At 40.5% G+C, this 21,126-nt stretch overlaps 1 protein-coding gene across 3 annotated transcripts in view; it reads left to right on the top strand.

Annotated features, from left to right (window-relative positions):
- CAB39 (calcium binding protein 39) overlaps positions 1–21,126 on the top strand; it is an 80,212-nt gene that overhangs the window by 6,040 nt on the left and 53,046 nt on the right. The gene's annotated exons all lie outside the window — the stretch shown is intronic.

A 21,126-nucleotide genomic window follows, 5' to 3' on the forward strand; every position in this document is an offset into this window, starting at 1 on the left:
GTGACGGCTTGTCCAGGGTCTCATGGTTGCCCAGTGGAGCTAGGATTTGAACCCAGATATGCCTCACTTTACAATATGTATTCCCTGGAATAGAGGGTGACTCTCTCATATGAAATCATTTTATTTTCCTCCATAGGTTCTTGGTTTCTTGCTGATTATTTTTTATTTAGTATTTTAGAATGAAGGTTTGTAAATATAGCCTAATACGGATTTTAATGGGTTTCTAGTTAGTGACTACATGTCATAAATAATACTAAATAAGATGGTTTATTCTAGATGCTTCAATTGTCATAATGTGATTCCTTATTATTTTCCTTGTTAGTCTTATAGAAGAGATGGGAGGCCCATGTTCCAGTGGGAAACGCAGAAGCCTGGGAATGTTAAGATCTGGCCTGGTCCTGACTCAGTGACTAATCACGTCACTCTGGGAAAGTTACTTCACCTTTCTGGGCATTATTATATGAGAGGGACCAGATTGAAAACCCCTTTTAAGCCTCTTGCTCTTATTTTTGGTGATCATATGCCTAGACTTTCTCACTGGCCTTTTTTCCTGTACTAGGTACTGCTTTGTGTCTGTGGTCTTGAAGTCACTTTGTTCATGAGAGCCTCTGACATGTAGCCACCTTTAACATTTTTCCCCTGTTTGGGCAGGTACCTGGTATGATATATCCCAGCAGTTTTCTGCTTCAGGTAATGTAACGTCAAAATGTGTATCTTTGAATATTTTTACTTTCATGCCTATGAATAAATGTTTAACAGCTAAATGTTACATAGTCGTAAAGTACAAGCTTTTAGTAAGTCAGGTTAATGATTAACAAAATCCCCATGCCTCACATCAAGTTTTACTGTCGACTTTTTTTTTTCTAGTGGGAGAGACAGAGAGAGGGACAGATAGGGACAGACAGACAGGAAGGGAGAGAGATGAGAAGCATCAGTTCTTCATTGTGGCTCCTTATGTTGTTCATTGATTGCTTTCTCAGATGTGCCTTGACCGGGGGCCTTCAGCAGACCGAGTAACCCCTTGCTCAAGCCAGCGACCTTGGGTCCAAGCTGGTGAGCTTTTGCTCAAACTAGATGAGCCCGCACTCAAGCTGGTGACCTTGGGGTCTCAAACCGGGGTCCTCTGCATCCCAGTCCAATGCTCTATCCACTGCACCACCTCCTGGTCAGGCTACTGTCTACTGTTAAGTACTGTGTGCTATGAAGTTCTGTGTGCTCTTTGTATTGGGGAAAGAAAAAACATTAACCAAAGCAATGGAAATGTTGAAAAGAAGGGACCAAAAAGTGGAATCAAATTTGAGGGTGTGACGAACATGTGTAAGATGGTATTCTCGGCTCTGATTGGAACTAAGACTTGACCTACAATAAAAGTGGTATACTGACTGGCCTTAGTCACAGGATTGTTTCCAGCCCAGGGTTCTGTCACTGATAAGAGGTGATATTAGAATTGCAAGGGTTTTTTTTACCTTTTTTTATCTTTTCTTTCTTGTCTTTCCCCACTCCATGTTTTTTAGAGTATAATGCATTGTTTCTATACATATTTATTAAATGAGACAGCTCTAATATTTTGATAAAACTGCTCAGCAGAGATGAAATACTTATCCAAATTAGAATTTTCTATGAATTTTATTTATCTCTGCTCTATTTGTACTTGCTTAGTGTAATAGCTGAAGCTTATTAATATCCTTTTCCCATTTAGTTTACCTAAAGCAGTATTTCCCAAATTGTGTTTTGCAGAACACCAATCTTAACGAGAGATTAGTAACCATTGGTGGGAGAGATTCTAGAATGAAATCTGTGTTTGGGAAAACTCTGAGTTAAAAGCTGTTAATCAGGCTTGAATTGTGATCATAGTTGTGTTCATGTTTTTCTGCAGAGCTTTTCTAGTGCAAGAAGTTTATTTCACCTTTAAGAGAAAGTCAGAAGCAGAAGAAGTGAGCCAGCTGGGCTGTGTGGACTAAGGAAACAAGTTACAGAGGCAAAAGAAGGTCCTTGGAGCTTAGGAGAAAGAAAGCAAAGCATAGGTGCCTAAGGAGAGAAGGGGAAAAGCACAGGTGTGCTCTAAGAACGCACTACTGCTGTGCATGCATTGTGCCTGTCCAGCAGGAGCTATAATGTGCGCTGTTCCTCAGTTTGCCAAGTTATTTGGTCACAAGAACACCCCCTCTTCTGGAAAATACCCACAAACATCCGGGAGGAAGGTTCTATTGGACCTCAATTTGGGAAACCCTCTTATTTACATTCTTAGTACAATAGTATGGACTTGAAGACATTTACTTTTTGATTAGAATGATTACTTCTTTCAGGTTTGGAATCTAACTAAGGTTGAAATAAATTATCTTAGGTTTCATTAAGTAAAAGAATGGACACCTTAGATAAATGGCTTTTCAATCCTTTTTCTTTTTTTAACTTCAACCCACAGTGAGATATTCCACTTTTGATCAGTGAGCCACATTTCCCAGTGGGAAAAGACGTTTCATGAAACGGCACCGAGGCCTACAGTAGTGAGTGAGGAGACTAAGGCTGGGCATGGAGAGAAGAGGAAGGGCTCTGGCCTGAGAGCTCCTGGACTTAGTTTCTGGTGTGTTTTCCTGGCCAGTTGTTGGACGCTGGTGTTGCCTCAGGAGTAGAGCCTATACATAAAGTTGTTGTGAAGGTTCAGGAAGAAGCACTTCACACAGCGTGTCTCTGAGTGCCCAGTGCATTTTAGCATTTGTGATGACTGAAACTCATTTTTATTGTACCATATGCACATTTTCAAAAACATTTTGCAACATGGACGGTGTTGAAGCGGACTGCAGGTGAACCTGGGCTCTGATCTGTAGCTGCGTGTATCCCTTGTGGTACCAGCCCTCTGTAAGAGCAGCTTTGAAAGTAGCCAGACGGCCCACTTAAGGTTGATCAGCCTTGTAGTTGTAAGTGGACTCTTAGTTGCTGAGCTTCATTCTATATTGCTGTATATAAATTAAACTGTTATTTTTTAAACAATACCTAACAGCCTACCGTTTCCTATGTTCCTATGTACCTATTACAGAAACAGATGAGGCCAAGTCTGCTCAGGATGTGTGATATCCTGGGACGCAGAGAACTTTCTTGTTGAGTTACTGTCAGTGGTCTTGGAGGAGCTGTGAAGAGAGGGAGCTGTGCAGGAAGATCAGAGAAGCTAATGCACTGTTTTCCCAAAAAAGGAAAGGGTGGAGTCTACAGATTGTAGAGACTAGACTTGATGTTGATTGCCGGACAAATTCTAGAAGGGAATGAGTCCTTAGCAAAGGGTTCATTTCTGGAAGCTACCATCCATTACTATTTCCTTTCCTAGTAGCATTCTGTCAGATCTTGGTAAGGATGTAGGCAGGATATGGATATCTGCAAGGATTCATAGTTTCATTTATATTTGAGATTATCTGAAAAGTGTTAAATTGTATAATTTGTTTTGAAATATTATCTAGGACATAAAAGTCAAAGATAATTTTATGTATGTTCACTGTATTAGGGTATCGCTATATAAGAGACTTCCTCAGCTGTCGATGGCAGCATTAGTCGTAGACGGTCCACATTTTTATGTCTCGCCTTCTCAAGTAGACAAGAAGGAACTTGAGCTGAGCTGGTAACATCTTCCTGTGTGTGCTCACAGCAAAGTACTTCCTAGTTCTGTATTTTTTTTAAATTGCGTTTACATGAGTTAATAAAATTATATAGGATACAGGTATACCATTCCACACCTAGTTCTATATTGTTAAAAATCATTCATCCCTGTTCTTTAAGATTGTTTGTAACCTATTTATTTACTCAAGAGCTAGGTGTGCTCTTGTTACTGAAGACTATGTAATGAGTGATTGGAAGCTAAGTTGATGAAAAGAGGGCTAGACAGTAGAAGAGAGCATGCCTTCTTCACAGAAGCTAGTATAACAACTTGTAAGGGAGGGGTGAGAATGGAGAATGTTATTTTACTTTATTTTTTATTTTACTTTTATTTTTAGGTGAGAGGAGGGGAGATAGTAAGGCAGACTCCCACATGCGCCCTGACCAGGATTTACCTGGCAACCCCAGCAGGGGCTGATGCTCCAGTATTGAGCTGTTTTTAGCACCTGAGGCTGATGCAACCCAAGGGAGCTTTCCTCAGTGACCAGGGCCATGCTCAAACCAATCGAGTCTCTGGCTACTGGAAAAGGAAGGAGGGAGGAAAGGGGGAAAGGGGGAAGCTGACCAGGGATCAAACCTGGGATGTCCGTATGTCAAGCCAATGCTCTAGTCACTGAGCCACCAGCCAGGGCCACTTTATTTATTTATTTTTATCTTATGAAAGTTTTACCTTTTAAAAAAAAATTTACATGATGATAGACAAAGGGGTGATATTTAGCTCAGAATAGTAACAGCTCACACAAACTGATAACTGCCATTTATTAGTAAGCTGTTCTTACCTTTACATTTTAAATGCTGCCTTGGGCATTTTATTCATGTTAAAATTTTAACAATATTCCTATCATTTTATATATAATTGAGACACAGAAGGTAAATGTTTTACCCAAGGGTTTGGGCACACACCTCTACTAAACAGCAGGACTGGGATTCAGACATGGGTCTGGTGAGAGCCTATCCTCTTAACCCCTCAAGCATGCTGGTTTTCCAACCAGTTTAAGGCTCAAACACTGGGTAAGTGAGCAGTCAGTTCAGATAGTGGCCAAATAAAAGAAATGCAAATAACCAATGGGTGGAGGCTGTTCAGTAGAGATTTTTAAAAGTGCTAATGCTGATGCTAGTAGGGAGGCAGTGAATTTCATATACTGCGTGTTGGACCTTTCTGGGAACCTGTTTGGTCCAGTGTATATATCCCAAGTCTTAAGATGTTCATTTCATGTAGGGCAGGGAAAAATAAACGTACATTTATTTTTTGTCTTTATGGTGAGTGATTTCCAGTATCCTTAAAAAAATCTAGCTGTTTTATTGATTACGGTGATGGCTGCACTACTCTGTGAATAGACCAAAAACTATTGAATTGTATGCTTTCAATAGGTAAATTGAAGGGTATATAAAGTATATGTAAATAAAGCTGTTATTTTTAAACAGCTAGCTATATTAGCTGTTGGGAGGAAGAAAATAATTTGCTTCTTGGATCACTGAATTGTTACGAACCAGTTAGATTTTTCCAGTTGATACCGTGCCGCGTTGATGCAGTGAGCCCCGTTCGATGCAGTGTCATAAACTGGAGGAAGGTGGGCTTAGTGCTGAGAATACCCTGGTGGTCAAAGGGGAGAGAGCTGGCAGCTCAGTGAGGTCATCTCCTAGCTGGGAGCTCCGAGTTTTATAGTTCCAGGTTTATCAAAGTCAGGCTTTAAGACCACGTGCTTGGGTTTTGGGAGCCACCAACACCTCATCTTCAGAGTGATGCCCCAGATGGGCAGAGCATTGCCCCCTGGTGGGCGTGCCGGGTGGATCCTGGTCGGGCGCATGCGGGAGTCTATCTGACTGCCTCCCCATTTCCAACTTCAAAAAAATCCAAAAAAAAAAAAAAAATTCAAATGCACTCTCTCTGTTGGTTTTGCTTTAGTATCCCAGCTTGTAAATAGTATATGAAATTTATGTGAAATTGCCCTTGCTTTCCAGGGGTGTCCATGAAATGTGTTTTTTATAATTTTCAAAAACAAGAATGCTTAAGCCAAGGTTCAGTGGGGGGATGGGGGAAGCTCACATTAAGATACTGGGCTATTAGGGAAATTAGATCAGCCTGTTGTGATCCCTTCGGCAATTAGAGTAGAGTAGGATGAATCATGATAATATTTAAGCATGTGCCTGTAGGGGAACTGGCAGCTCACTGACCTCCCTGGTCTGGAGCAAAGAGTAGTTGGTGGAAGACTGAAGAGTTCCAGTTCCTGCTTGACATGGGTATATCCCTTCATAAACCTAGTGAGTTGTAGATGTTTACTGATTTGAAATACCAGATACTGCCCAGAGAGACTTATGTTTCATTATCACTAACAAATATTTATATGCAGGTGACCCTGCTAGATTCTACTCTAAGAGGAGGGTGCTTTGCCCTTGCTAGATCAGGGAAATGAAATAATTTACGTGCACAGAAAAGTTGGCTGGTCGTAGGGGAGGCAAGAGAGCCACTCTTTAGTAGGAATGATCAAATGTCCTGGTTTGCCAGGGGAAGTCTGGGTTGGTGCCTGTTGTCCCCGTATAATTATTCATTGTGTCCCCCTTTATTCTCCATATTGACCTGGTTTGGATGATAAATTATGTTATCTAACACTTAGCATGGCAAAACTATTTCTTGATTCCCTCCTCTCATTTTTGGATGTTTAGAGTATAAGGCTGTCAGATCTAGGTGTCTTTCCCTAAAGTCGCTTGATTTGGGCACTAGTTCTACAGCCATAGCAGCTACTTGTCTCTCTTTGGAACCAAAAGGGGGTTCAGTAGGTTGTTCTGACTTTTCTCTCTGAATGAGGACTATGCTGTTCTACCTCTAAAATGTTCTGCTTTGCCTCAAGTCAGACAAGGAGAGATTCTAAATGTAAACACCTTGTTTTCACCCAAATTCATTCTCCACTCATATGTAGCTTCTCAGAAACTATTGAAGAGAGGGGAGTTCTAGTTTTTAAATGGTTGTTATTGAATGCCATGTAACTCTTTAGAAAGGAATGTTTAGGGAGATGATATACAAGTATTAATATACCTACATATTTATGAAATCTTTAATTTTTATACTGTACTTATTTTCCATATTTCTTCCAACTTGTAAAGCAGCTGTATCCAAGAGAAAAATAAGGAGTTTCACAAGATCATCTTGAGAGTGCAGTTTAGGATGGCTAGAGAAAAAAATGCATTTAGCTTTTATTTTCTTATAATCTTTATTCTCAGTTTGTGAGAATAAACAAACATGTCTGTTTTCACATTTGCTTTTTGTTTGTTTGTCTGTTTCTCCTTATGTCTTATAATGGCACATCTCACCTCTCCAACCCCTCAGAGTGGTGTGCAGAGTGCGCCGTCGCAGTCTTCACCAGGCCAGTTTGGGTGCTCTACCCAGTGGGCCCACCCCCTGGGCCGCGGACCAGTACCAGCCCGCAGAGAAAGAATAAATAACTCACATTATTTCCGTTTTATTTATATTTAAACCTGAACGATGTTTTATTTTTTAAAAATGACCAGATTCCCTCTATTATATCCGTTTAAGACTCACTCTTGACGCTTGTCTCGGTCACGTGATATATTTATCCGTCCCACCCTAAAGGTCGGTCTGTGAAAATATTTTCTGACATTAAATTGGTCCGTGGCCCAAAAGAGGTTGGGGACCACTGCTTTAAAAGGTTACAGGCTCTGGGCCCTGCCCTTGTAGCTGCCTTTATGGGGCAGAGCACCGGAGTCTAGGGAGGAGGTAGCCCCGGTGTTACTTGGAACTCTCTTGTTTCTGTCATTAAGACAGGGATTTAATTAAAGTCTACCTCCAGGAAAAGTCAAACACTCCGGGTATGGGGAAAGGTGGAGACGTGCCTGGGTCTCACCAACAGCTGGAAGCAGAGCAAGAACTCCTTTATGACTAACCAATTACTACTGCGTTTCTCTTCTTAGTGCATCCTCCATGTGCAGACCACCTTTCTCCAGCAGATCAAAAGCCAGGCTGCCTGCACCTTGCAACTCTTTCATGGAGCTTTGGCCCCTCAGTACGGGGAGGTCTACCTGCCCCGCTAGGTTACTTTGCTGGGCTCTACAGGGGTATGGTTCTGTATAGTCTCTCCCATTCGGGGCTGTGTTAATGGTGTGGAGTAGAGGCATTTGTCAGAAAAAGGTGGTACTGGAAGCAATGTAGACTGACCTCATGATATCTGTGCAGTCTGCTGAGGCTCACACCCTCCTCTCTGACTTACTGAGATGTCCATGGTGGAAGTCTGATGGACTTCTTGGTTATTTGCTCTGAGGTCACGCATTTCTTCCTTTTCCTGTTTTGCCCTTTAGCTCTCCCTTTAGCCTTAAAAAGCAGACTCTATTCTAGCTTCTCTGACTATAGATATCCTCAAGGCCCAGAGAGTCCGTAAAGGACTGGAATGGAGCACAGGGTCCCAAAGAAATTGCCCTGCTAACTATAAAGCCACTGCACTTGTACTCACTCAGCGATCCCAGAAATGGAGAACGAGTCTGCTGGGTGGAACCTCGGTTCTGCTTTGTTAATCTGCTCTCCGTGAAAACTACCAGGAGTGTTGACTGGGTAGCATCTTCGTTAGTCTCATCCTTCTCAGTCTGCTCACAGGTCGCCCTTTATCTGTGGCCTCCCTTACCGCCCTCCCCCGCTATATTCTTGTTTTCCCTAGTCTCCTAGAAGGTACTGGAGTAACATAGAGAGGAGGTTAGCGGCCTGCTGTTAAGTTATGAGGAGTGTTTTGTACACTAGTTGAATGGAATACATTGTATATAACTGGTAAAAATAATTTTCTCTAAAGGCAGTCATGTAGATCTTAATGTCTGTAATGCCTCACACATAACAGGGGCTTGAAAAAGAAGTTGAATAAACTTGGAAATATTTTAATTTCTCCTTACTAACTAGAAAGGAGAATGACAGGGACTAACCACACATTCACGTTGGAGTAGGAGCTCTTTGGGAGAGGGAGGGGCTGTGGCGACCTCGCACATTACAGAAGAGGTCTGGGTCATTGTCGTTCACAAATAGAAATTATTAGACTCTGCAGGAAAATAATAGAAGGACCTTCTTTTACTGTTGGTTGCCCTGATACACTTTCCATGTTTGACCTGATTTAGTCATTTCTTCCCCAGGCAGGATGTCCTCTTAGCTGTGTTATCTCCACCTGAACATGACAATTGGCACATTCGATGCAGTATTTAAGAAATTTATCGCAATAGTAAAGTTAAAAGTCACTCTCACGCTAAAGTTATTTTTTCATGTTCCTTGCCTTCCATTTTCAGGATACGGAAAAAGTTAGGTGTATGTTTTCTTTTCTCGTCTTTCCCCTCTGTCTCACCCTCCCCTTACTCCCAAAGAATTAAATAAGGAGCAAAGGAAAAATAGGGAAGGACAAATAAAATGATTTCTGGGGCAGGGTTAGTGCACAAGTAAATGTCTGTTTTTTATACTGACCCGGTGAGGACCACACATTTGCCTTTGAGTTTGGGAAGCCAGAACAAGGAAGAAAACAAGATCCATTCCAAGACTGCATTCATGAGATAAAAAGCAAAGCAGTCACTTAAGAGAAGCATAGTTTTTCCAGGAATTGGGACCCTGTGGATCCTCTGTAATGCAGGCTCTGGGTCCTTAGTACACTCATCTCAGTTCTCTCACCGCGTCTGTAAAAAGGAAGTGCCTGGGTTCAGGTTTAAGCTATCTTAGTACCAGACGGGAGGAATACTGTAAGGCTGCAGCACAATTAGATCATTGCCTTTCTGATGCTCTGTAATTAGTCATACCACTGAACTTTTTATTAAAATTGATACCAGAGAAGTCTGAGTAACCAGTGCTTAACCAGGACTTTGTTTTAAATCTAGTTGTATAAGTTGACTTGAAGGCCAGGTCAGTGTTTAGCAATCAATAATATTGTGTTTAGCATGCAGACATATTTAATGGACAATGTATTAAATCATAAAGTAGTAGTTTTTAAAAACGGGTTAAATTTCTGACTTAGAAACCCAAATATAAACAGCTGTTAGAAGTGAGGTGTTTGGCCTAGAGATGGACCCTCACCTGCTCCAGACCTTAAAGCAAGGTTTAAAAGCCACTGTCTGACTCATGGCTAATGTCATGTTAGTCTGGAAAAATCCAGCCTGAATCGCCAATCTCCCACTTTTAAGGAACAAGCTCAATCTTTGCATTCCACCATCTCTAAGAACACCTATTGAAAACCTCCTTTTAATTAACATTAACTTCCTGTTTGAACTATGAAGATTTTGACAGGTTGGTAATATGGTTAGCAATAATCTCAATATTTGGGAGGAGATCAAGTTAAAAACCAAGAAGGTAGATTTTTGATGCCTGCACAGTGATGGTAATGTTTGTATGAATTTTTTGCAGATTACAGAACACTTTCACAAATACTTTGTTTAGTCATCTCATTCACTTGAATTAGTAGCATTCTTTTGCTGAAATAGTTAAGGAAAAATAAAATGTCATGTTCAGAATTTTTGTAGAAGGAAATAAGTTTTAATGTAAGTAAATGTATCCATTGTAGCTCTTCTGAATGTTTTGTGGCCTCGACCTAAAACTTAACTTTTTATACAACTTTGAATATAAGATGTGTTTGTTGTACATTTTAGATAGAACTTTCAGATTAAAAAGCAAGTTTTCCCATGTGACTGTTGTGATGTCAGCACTCACCTGGAAAGCACCACTCCATAAAGTGTGGAATGTTCTTTGAGCAATAAATGAAGGCATGTGGTTATTCTGTAAACAGGACTTGGGTTTATGGTGAATTTTTCACCTTCTGCCTTTTTTGCTCAATACTTCATTATCCACCAGAGCTTGGTAAACTTAAAAAATAATTTTTGTTCCCTTATGATTGTGTAGATTGTTGCATAAAACTCTCTAGTTAATTGTAATACATTTTCTGACTCTTATCCAAATGTATTCTGTGTACAAAATGCAGTGTAAGAAGCATCTCCCCTTTTGCAGTCTGAGACCTTCAGCACAGAGTGGCCAGTGCATGCTCTGAATTTGCTACCCACATCACTTTTTTGGGTTTCTTTCATACAGTCTGGTGGCAGGTATAAGTGTTCCTTAGATCTCAGTCTTCCTGTGTGTGTGCCTGTCTCACAGCTGTAGTCAGAATCCTGGCACAGCTGGTAAGTACACCGCAAGATGAGGCGTGACCACTAAGTTTTGGCTGCAGAGTTAGGAACTATTTCCTCCAAAAGCACAAGCAAGAGCTTTTGTATTTGATCATCCCAATCATTTGACAAATGAACTTCAGTACTTCCACTAAAATCAGATGTTTTATAGACTCATTATTTCAGCTAGAGTTTTCTCTCAACCCAGGATCAAACTCCATGTGCCAGTTAGTGTGTTGACATGTAGGAGTGGAAAGGAGCGTTGGCTGTTCAGGAGACATCGCAGAGAAATCACCTGGTAAAATGTTCCCCGTGATCCTCCACAGGGCCATGTCATTGTTTATTCTGTGACTCGAAATACTTCTGCTGGAAAAAGTCTATTTACACTAAATACCACCACAAGGTGGCCTTTGAGCAGTTTAAAGAGAAAACAAACCTTCAAATCTCCAACTAGGGTGCTGTAGCTCGGCTGGTCTTGTGGCATGTTGGTGCTTTTGTGGGCACCTGGCCAGACTAGAAATAGCAGTGCTTGGACCTCGAAGGAGTGATTTTCCAGGTTTATATCTGATCCTCTAGAAATAAGTTTAAAGGTTGTAAATTTTTAAAAAGGGAATTATTTTTCAGAATACTGTATGGTTCTTCATCAGACTAAAAGAAAAATAATTAAAATTATTTCACCCTCCTTAGGTGAAATTTTTTTAGAAGTATGGCATTTCTTTTCCAGTCTATCTTGTTTGACATACAAAATGATATTTTAAAAGCTTTTTTTCATATTTGAACTTTGTTTAAAATAGTTCTCATTTGTTTACTGTTCAGGTTTGAACTGTGCATTCCTTTTAAGGAATTATCTTTTTAAAGAGCAGAATTGGCTATTTGCTTTTTTTATTTACCAAACTGGGTGAGGTCGTGATGTTTACCCATGATCATATGGGCTGTGTTTACACAACCTTGTGGCAAAGTGACAAAGAAAAATGGATTTATAATTTTATCCTTGAATATTGACAGTTCCACATTTTAAAATGTGGACATTGATTAACCTTTCATGTTGTTAAAATGTACTAATTTGTAAAGAAGTAGTTGAACTTCACATGTTTTGAAACATTCTAAAACTGTGATAATGTAACTTTTAGTCCCTTAGGAGCTCTGTGAATGAATCAGTGTAGGTAAAACTAAAGATGGCAGAGATATAGATATAGATTTTTTTTTTTTTTTTTTTTACAGAGACAGAGTCAGAGAGAGGGATAGATAGGGACAGACAGACAGGAATGGAGAGAGATGAGAAGCATCAGTCATCAGTTTTTCATTGTGACACCTTAGTTTTTCATTGATTGCTTTCTCATATGTGCCTTGACCGTGGGGCTACAGCAGACTGAGTAACCCCTTGCTCAAGCTGGTGACCTCGGGGTCTTGAACCTGGGTCCTCCACATCCCAGTCCGACACTCTATCCACTGCGCCACCGCCTGGTCAGGCGGCAGATCTATATTGATAAAAGATTTTTAAAGTATTTTTGGATATCAGTTAATTAGTCATGTATTACAGATGTTTCTAAATACTGCTTTGTAATTGTAACTGAATCTCAAGTCTTAAACTAAGTGCTGAAATCTTTTTGCCTTAAAATAATTTGAGAAGTGCAACATAGTAAATAAGATAGCTACCATTAAAAATGAGCTATTCAAATTGATTTTAAATCTGTTTTGCAAACTGCAGGTTCCATCCTATCAGTTGGTTGTGAAGTCAGCCTGGTGGGCTATGACTAGCATTTTTAGCGGGAAGGGAGCAGGGGACTGTCATGGAAAGGCACAGACTAGAGAAGATAATTTTACATAGTAAGGATGTGTTGTTTGATGATACTTTGTGTTGGGGGATACCTGTTTTTTCTGTATATGAATATATGTGTATCATGAGGTCAGAAATCTGTAAGCCTTCACTACTAGTGGTAATATGGTTTTGGTGGCCCTGTGGTTGTTTAAATGACTGCACACAATAGAGATTCCTGACAGCCTTTAACTGGAAAACTGTATTTGTGCTTTTAACAGGGAGTAAAGGAAGACCTCTGTGACTTTCTGATCAGATTGGTAATTAACAGGAGTCTGGTAAGGAAAGCTAATAATGCTAATAATACACTGGAAAGCAGAATCAGGATCCAAGAGAAAATTTTAATGTCATACTGTGTGTACTGAATCTACACCAGAAGTATTTTAATAGAAATGACTGTTCAGTCCTGAAGGTGCATCCCAAAATGCAGTAGAAAACAGTTGGTGAAGATGTGGCTCACTACAGAACACAGATGTGGAGAAGACTTAGGTCTATTAAATTGTTCAATAGAAAACAGCCACGTAGAGTGACTATCACAACTATCAATGGAGCTTAAGACCACATTTATGAAATATAGGGGTGGCAGGTCAGATCACATGAAGTATAAGGTCCATTTTGAAACTGCACGCTCTTAAAAAGGGTTGGTAACGAGCTGATTTTCTAAATCATTTTTTGAATCTGTAACAAGACCATAGCCGGATACATTTTATAGGAATTTGGCTGCCAACTATGCTAAGTGTAGTACACATTGAATAGGAATAGGGAATAGATGGCTCTTGCTTGCAGACAGCTCACAGGGTAGTGTGGTGCTGGTAATTTATATATTACCATGTTTGATTGGACTCGTCAGAATGCTTGGAGTTCTTTCTGCATCACATCCCTCACTTCCAGTTTATTCCAGTCCTGGGTGCATCAAGCTTAAGACGTGAGGATACAAGTGTACAGCAAAATCCTACCTGGTGCCCACTGAAATTGTTGTAGGGTTGCTGATACATTCAACACCTTAATTCTAAACCTCGTATTTGCCTCTGGCTTGGCTTGGACTGGGATGAAATCTAGGAATGGGAATTCTGTCACATTACCAGTTTGAATCCATTTCTAAAGGGCACGTCTATATAAATTCATTTTTTAAAATATTCTCAAGTCTGCCCTGGCTGGGTGCTTCAGTTGGTTAGAGTATTGTCCCAGTACACCAAGACTGCAGGTTCAATCCTGGTCAGGGCAAGTACAAGAATCAAGCAATTAATGCATAAATAAGGGGACAACAAAAAGATGTTTCTCTTCCTTCCTCTCTCTAAAATCAATTAAAAATTTTTTCTAATTGTCAAAACATAGACCTATAATTTTGAAAAATTGATTTCAAATGTTTATTTAACATCATACTTGTTTAACATGTATTTAAGTATAGTTACCACATATAAAATATTGTGCTACCATCCAATAAATTAATTGCTGGCTAATTAGAGAAAGCTCATAAATTCATGTTGTAGTGATTTCTTGATGACTTTCACGTTATCACTGCTTAGTTGTAGAACAAAGTCAAAGTTGTCATGCTTTCTCAAACTGGATAATATAGTGAGGTTTGTTAAGTTAGACTCTACTAGAACTTATTTTAGAAAAGGATATCATTGTTAAATGTAAATGTCTGATATCTATTAATATGAAATCTTGCATTTATATTCAACATGCAGTTACGAGCCTGATAAGAAATTCAAATTCATGAAAAGAAGATTATAGGTAAAAGTGTAAGGAAATGAAAACTTTGCCCTGGCCAGATAACTTGATTTGCCAGAGCATCGTCCCAAAGCACAGAGTTGCTGATTCGATCACTGGTTAGGGCACATACAGGAGCAGATCGATGTTCCTGTCTCTCTCTCTCTTTCCCTGCCTCTCTCTAAAATCAATAAAATAAACATTAAAAGAAAATAAAGAGTTCATACATTAAATGACATCATTGAAATGTAAATGGCAAGCTAGAACACATTTGAAAAAAGTAACAGCCAAAGTGATAATATTCATAGTTATACAATATCCTACATACAAATCTATAAGAAAAACTCTCTAGTACAGATGTATAATTTACTAAGGAAATACAGGTGGCTGATAGGCATGAAACTATCTATGTTCATTGTCATCAATGATCAGTAATTCAAATAAAAATAATTGAATTGGCCTGACCAGGCGGTGGCGCAGTGGATAGAGTGTCGGACTGGGATGCCAACGACCCAGGTTTGAGACCCCGAGGTCACCAGCTTGAGCGCAGGCTCATCTGGTTTGAACAGAGCTCACCGGCTTGGACCCAAGGTCGCTGGCTCGAGCAAGGGGTTACTCAGTCTGCTGAATGCCCACGGCCAAGGTGCATATGAGAAAGCAATCAATGAACAACTAAGGTGTCGCAGTGCACAACGAAAAACTAATGATTGATGCTTCTCATCTCTCTGTTCCTGTCTGTCTGTCCCTGTCTATCCCTCTCTCTCTCTCTGTCTCTGTAAAAAAATAAATAATTGAATTGATGAGAGGGGTAGGAAGAGCTGGAGGTGAAGAAATCGGCATTTTTAATCGAACAGATTGACAAAATCAGAGGGAAGAATTAATGGGGCCTGTGTTGGTTAGCTGACTAGGAAATAGCTGCCTGTATGCCCTGTGAAATTAACACAGCTGTTTTTGCTCAAATAAAGAATGAATTTTGGCCCTTGTGGGTGGTTCAGTGGATAGAGCATAAGCCAAGCATATGGACATCCTGGGTTTGATTCCTGGTCAGGGCACACAGGAGAAGCAACCATCTGCTTCTCTTCCTCTTTGTCTCCCCCTTGTCTCCCTCTTCCCCTTTTGCATCCAGTGGCTCAGTTGGTTTGAGTGTGGCCCCAGCACTGAGGGTAGCTTAGTTGGTCCCAACACGTGAGCCTTATTCACTAAAAATAGCTTGGTACTCAAGCATCAGCCCTAGATGGGGTTGCCAGGTGGATCCTGGTCAGAGCAGATAGGGGTGTCTGCCTCACTATCTCCCTTCCTCTCACCTTAAAAAAAAAAGTGAATTTTGCCTTTAGAACACATTATAAATATTCACAATTTGACATTCCCATGTTTCATGTGAGTAAAAGAAACCTTAAGGATTAACAGAAAGCCTATTTTAGAACACAAAGTTAAATTATTTCTAAACAATGTTTACTAAGCCCGTTTCATTCAGTACTATACTCTTAATTCATTCAGAACAAAAGCTATTAATTTAAAATAGGACTTTTTTTTTTTAGAGACAGAGAGAGGGACAGATAGGGACAAACAGGAAGGGAGAGAGATGAGAAGCATCAGTTCCTATTACGGCACCTTAATTGTTCATTGATTTCTTTCTTACATGTGCCTTGACCAGGGAGCTCTAGCTGAGTCAGTGACCCCTTGCTTAAGCCAGTGACCATGGGGCCATGTCTATGACGCCATGCTCAAGCCAACGACCCCGCGCTCAAGCCGGATGAGCCCGTGCTCAAGCTGGTGACCTTGAGGTTTTGAACCTGAATCTTCAGTGTCCCAGGCTGACTTTCTATCCACTGTGCCACCGCCTGGTCAGGCTAAAATAGGATTTTTAAAATTTTTCAACTTTTCTAAAATTTTAATAGGAATACTGTTAAAGATAGGTTCACATAGGAAATATTTAATACTTCAGATTAGAAAAATGGAATTAGCAGTCCACATGACATATATAATAGGTACATTTAGCTTCAGGATCTTGGAGAATGTTCCACTAACAATAGTCTACTTTCACCCATACCTCTAAATTCTGAAAATGTCAAAAAAATTTAAAGTCTCTGAAAAGATCTTTTTTTTCAGTATGGGGGTAGGGAAGGTGGTGTAAGCATATACCTAAAAGAACTTTGTTTTAGTTAAGACAACATTTTCCCAAAGGATGAGGGGATGGAGAAACCCAGGGTCACTCAGACCTATGCATGTGTTTGGGAGACTTTCTAGTTCTAGTTTGAACTAGAAAATAATACAGTGGTACGTTGAAATACGAATTTAATTCATTTTGTAACCGAGCTCGTAAGTCAATCGGCTCGTATATCAAACTGCCGATACTGGACCTGGGCACTAATGCGCCAACTAGAGGCAGCTTCCCAAATCACAACTCGTATCTCAGAATTTTGCTCGGATCTCGAACAAAAATACGGACTGAGTCACAGCTTGTATCTTAAAAAATTTGTATGTTGGTCTGTTTGTATCTCAAGGTACTGCTGTATATGGTATCATAGTCTGACTCTCTGTGTAGTACAATTCTGAGATTTAGTAGGAAAGGATCTCAGGTTGTCGATAAGGAGCAATAAAGATCCTTTCAAAAGCATATGAAGTGCCTGACCTGTGGTGGCGCAGTGGATAAAGCGTTGACCTGGAACGCTGAGGTCGCCGGTTCGAAACCCTGGGCTTGCCCAGTCAAGGCACATATGGGAGTTGATGCTTCCTGCTCTTCTCCTCCTCCCCTCTTCTCTAAAATGAATAAATAAATTTTAAAAAAAGCATATGAAGCAGAAATGGTATCCAGTGTTGAACATCATTAGCCCCAGAAAATCTGGTCAAGATATATTAATTGCAAAACACACTACAGAGTCTTGTATGCTCTTGAATACTTAATTTGGCTTTGACATAGTTGATGAGCTATGTATTTGGTAGCTTTGGTGATTAACCAAAAATTCAGCTGCTTTTTAAAGCTACTCATGATTTATTTTAATGGAACTAAGTCATTGTATCTTATTTGTAGCTGAGAAGAGCATGTATCCTATTCATCCAAAAGCTGGATTAAACTTTTAGATACAAAAAGGAAAAAAATGGTAAGATAAGATCATACATCTTATATAACTATTCAGTCTATGTAGATACTTTCTTTTTTAAACCCTTTTTTGGTTCTGGCATGAACCTTTACTACTATTTATTCAGATTTTGACATATTCAGATGTACTTTAAACACATGCAATTATTTATTTATTTGTTTATGTTTTCCAAGTGAGAGGAGGGGAGATAGACTCCTGCATGCACCCCACCCGGGATCCACCTGGAAACTCCCATTTGGGGTCATTGCTCTGCCCATCTGGGGCCCTGGTTGCAGCCCAGTGATTTTTAGCTCCTGAGATGAAGGCTCCTCAGCTCCTGGGGCTGATGCACTTGAACCAGTAGAGCCATGGCTGCGGGAGGTGGAGAGAGAAGGAGAAGTGGGAGGGGTGGAAAAGCAGATGGTCGCTTCTTCTGTGTGCCCTGATTGGAAATTGAACCCGGGACATCCACATGTGGGGCTGATGCTCTACCATTGAGCCAACTGACCAGGGCCTCACATATAATTCTTATATTAAGTTGTAAGGTAGCTATTTTTCCCATTAGAGATGATGAAAAGGGGCTTAAAAAATTGTAAGTCAGTTTAGGCATGGGTAAAGTTAGGATTTGAGCCCCGGTAATCTTTAAAGCCCATATAATTAATTACTGTGTTTATGTAAATGCCCTGCACTACTATGTGGATAGTCTAGTACATCGAGTACAATATCTGGTATGTTGTAGATACTCAGCATTTATTGGAAACATCACACTTTCTGTGGTTGCTTAAGTACCTTAATAGTCATTATATGCAACAATTGTATTATTGTATGTGGGGGGGGGGGGGAGGGTTGTTTGTTTGCAGTTTTTGCATTTGACCACGAAGTTTATGAGTCAGATTTAATATATGTTAGTGTCAAGGCCTATGAACTCAACTGTCTAGGAATGTGTTCTCATTCAGCTTTTCATTATTGTCTCTAAACACTTACACCCACCCCATGCACACCAGAAGGTTGTCTTCTTTATAGCAGTTACTCTTGATGCCTTGAGTTTATGGCATATATTGAGTGCACAGTTGGTATTTGAATGAATGTCCTAATCAACGGCTATCGACCATTTGACTACTTTTTAGTATTTGTCAATATATAGATGAATAGAGTTAGAGTTAGGAGTTTGTTGCACAAACCAAAGTCCATCAGATTGCCTAACAGTCCTAACTTTAATGCTGTTAGACTTGATTTTTCCAGTGGGTTTTCTAAATGTTCTCCAACATTTTCTTGGAGTGGAGCTACTTACACTCTTAGAAGCATTAACATAACAGAACAATGACTTGACATTTTTGTGCTTTCTAAGATGAAAGAGACCGTGTCTAGTACCAGGGATTGAACCCACAACCTTGGCTTGTCTGATGGCACTAACCAACTAAGCTACCCTGCCAGGGCCTGTGAACTGATGATATATGGAAGAGTTATTAACACGTAGAGAGGCTAGTGTAATGACCAGATTTTGTGATTGGGTGAACAGTGGATCTGTTCACTCTGAAGAGGAACATAGAAGAAGAAGCAGGGTGTGGGGTTGAGGTTGGAGTCCTCTGGAGTACATCTGTAAGGAGTAGCAGCTGGAAATGTAGGCTGAGTGGTTGAGCAGGAAATAGATTTCAGGTTGCTGAAACCATGGGCGGGTGAGATCACTCAGAGAATATAGGGTAAAAAGACAGCCAAGGGTGGAACCTGGAAGGATGTGAACATGAGTCATTGAATTAAATGCAGAAAGAGAGTGTTTGGGCCCTGGCTCGTGGCTCAGTGGATAGAATGTTGTCCAGGTATGCTGAGGTTGCAGGTTCGATCCCCAGCGAGGGCATGTATGAGATACAGCCATTGAGTACACAAGTAAATGGAACAACTAAGTGGAATAATGAGTTAATGTTTCCCCTACCCTCACACAAATAAGTGGGAAATTATTTTAAATAATAAAAGAAAAAAGAGAGCATTTAGAGAGACAGGAATACAATTAGACAAGAGCAGTGCATGAAAGCTAAGAGGTATGCTGTGCTAAATAGCCACACAGATACTTTAATGCAGACTTAGCATGAAATTCTATAAATGTCACCTAACTGGGGGTGACACAGTGGATAGAGTGTCTACCTGGGACAATGAGTTCCCAGGTTTGCTATCCTGAAGTCACTGGCTTGAGCACAGGCTCACCAGCTTGAGGGTAGGGTTGCTGGCTTGAGCATGAGATCACTGACATATGAGCAAGGGGTCACTTGCTCAGCTGGAGACCCCTCCCCCAGTCAAGGCACGTATAAGAAACAATTCAGAATGAACTGAAGTGATGTAACTATGAGTTTATGCATCTCATCTCTCTCCTTTTCTGTTTTCTTCGCAAAAAAAGGACAGAAATTCTAAATGTTTATTTTAACATAAAAGTAGTATGTTAAATTCTCCACCCCTACCTTCCACACTCAACCCCCCAACTTTTCAGGTTAAATTTGCTCAAGGTCATCTTTTTCTTTGGGATTCAAGCATACAGCACGGCTCACCATGAGAAACAGGTTCACCTCCAGTGTGAGAAGTGTAGGTGTGGGTTTCTGAGCCCTCTTTAGAATCCTAACTGGCTGGCTTTCTTCCAGGTGCATTACTAGTTTTGGCTCAGCCCAGGGTGTCCTGCTGAGGTTTATTATGAATCTTTTTTCTTTGGACAGGACAATGGGAAATTAGTGGTATTTGAAAGCTAGATGAATTTTTTCAATTATAATATGTATTTTTGTCTGTTTTCTAAATGAACTCATTATGTCCAAAACAAAGTTTAGGCAGTTTTAAAACACTATTAAGGGCCCTGGCCAGTTGGCTCAGTAGTAGAGTGTCGGCCTGGCGTGCAGGAGTCCCGGGTTCAATTACCGGCCAGGGCACACAGGAGAAGCGCCCATCTGCTTCTCCACCCCCCCCTCCTTCCTCTCTCTCTCTCTCTCTCTCTCTCTTCCCCTCCCACAGCCAAGGCTCCATTGGAGCAGAGTTGGCCTGGGCGCTGAGGATGGCTCTATGGCCTCTGCCTCAGGTGCTAGAATGGCTCTGGCCACAACAGAGCAACGCCCCAGATGGGCAGAGCATCGCCCCCTGGTAGGCGTGCCGGGTGGATCCCGGTCAGGCACATGCGAGAGTCTGTCTGACTGCCTCCCTGTTTCCAACTTCGGAAAAATACAAAAAAAAAAAAAAAAAAAAAAACACTATTAAGGAAAAAATTTGAACATACAGAAAAGTTGAGTAACAAGAAAAGCCCAAATACCCACCATCTAGATTTTAAAATTAAGATGTTTTAATTTTTTTAACCATATTTGCAAGTATGTTCTGGCTCAGAAGTATAATAGTTGGTTGGCAACTTCAGGGAACAGAAAGGATCTCAGTGTGGGTAGACGTCTAATGAAGGCTGGAGGGCTGTGCTGGCGTCGAGGATGGGTACAGCCCTGAGGACCCTGATAAGGAATTTGGACTTTATTATAAAAACAATGAAAAGTTATTGAAGGGCCTTCATCGTGGGTTCTTGCTGTTACTGCTCCCTAAAATACCCCCACATACTTCTAATGAAATACTACTGCTGATATAAAGAAGGAAAGGGGAATGAGAGGGGCAGGCAGACTGTCCCGTTGAAAGGTCTTATACCGTCTTAACACTGTTTAATCATTGCTACCTGTAGCTTGAGGATCTCCACTTGGGATTCTCAGGTCAAAAACTCAGCCCAGTGCCTGTGTGTTCCAC

The sequence above is a fragment of the Saccopteryx leptura genome, chromosome 7, assembly GCF_036850995.1.
Source record: "Saccopteryx leptura isolate mSacLep1 chromosome 7, mSacLep1_pri_phased_curated, whole genome shotgun sequence".
In the NCBI taxonomy this organism is placed as follows: domain Eukaryota; kingdom Metazoa; phylum Chordata; class Mammalia; order Chiroptera; family Emballonuridae; genus Saccopteryx; species Saccopteryx leptura.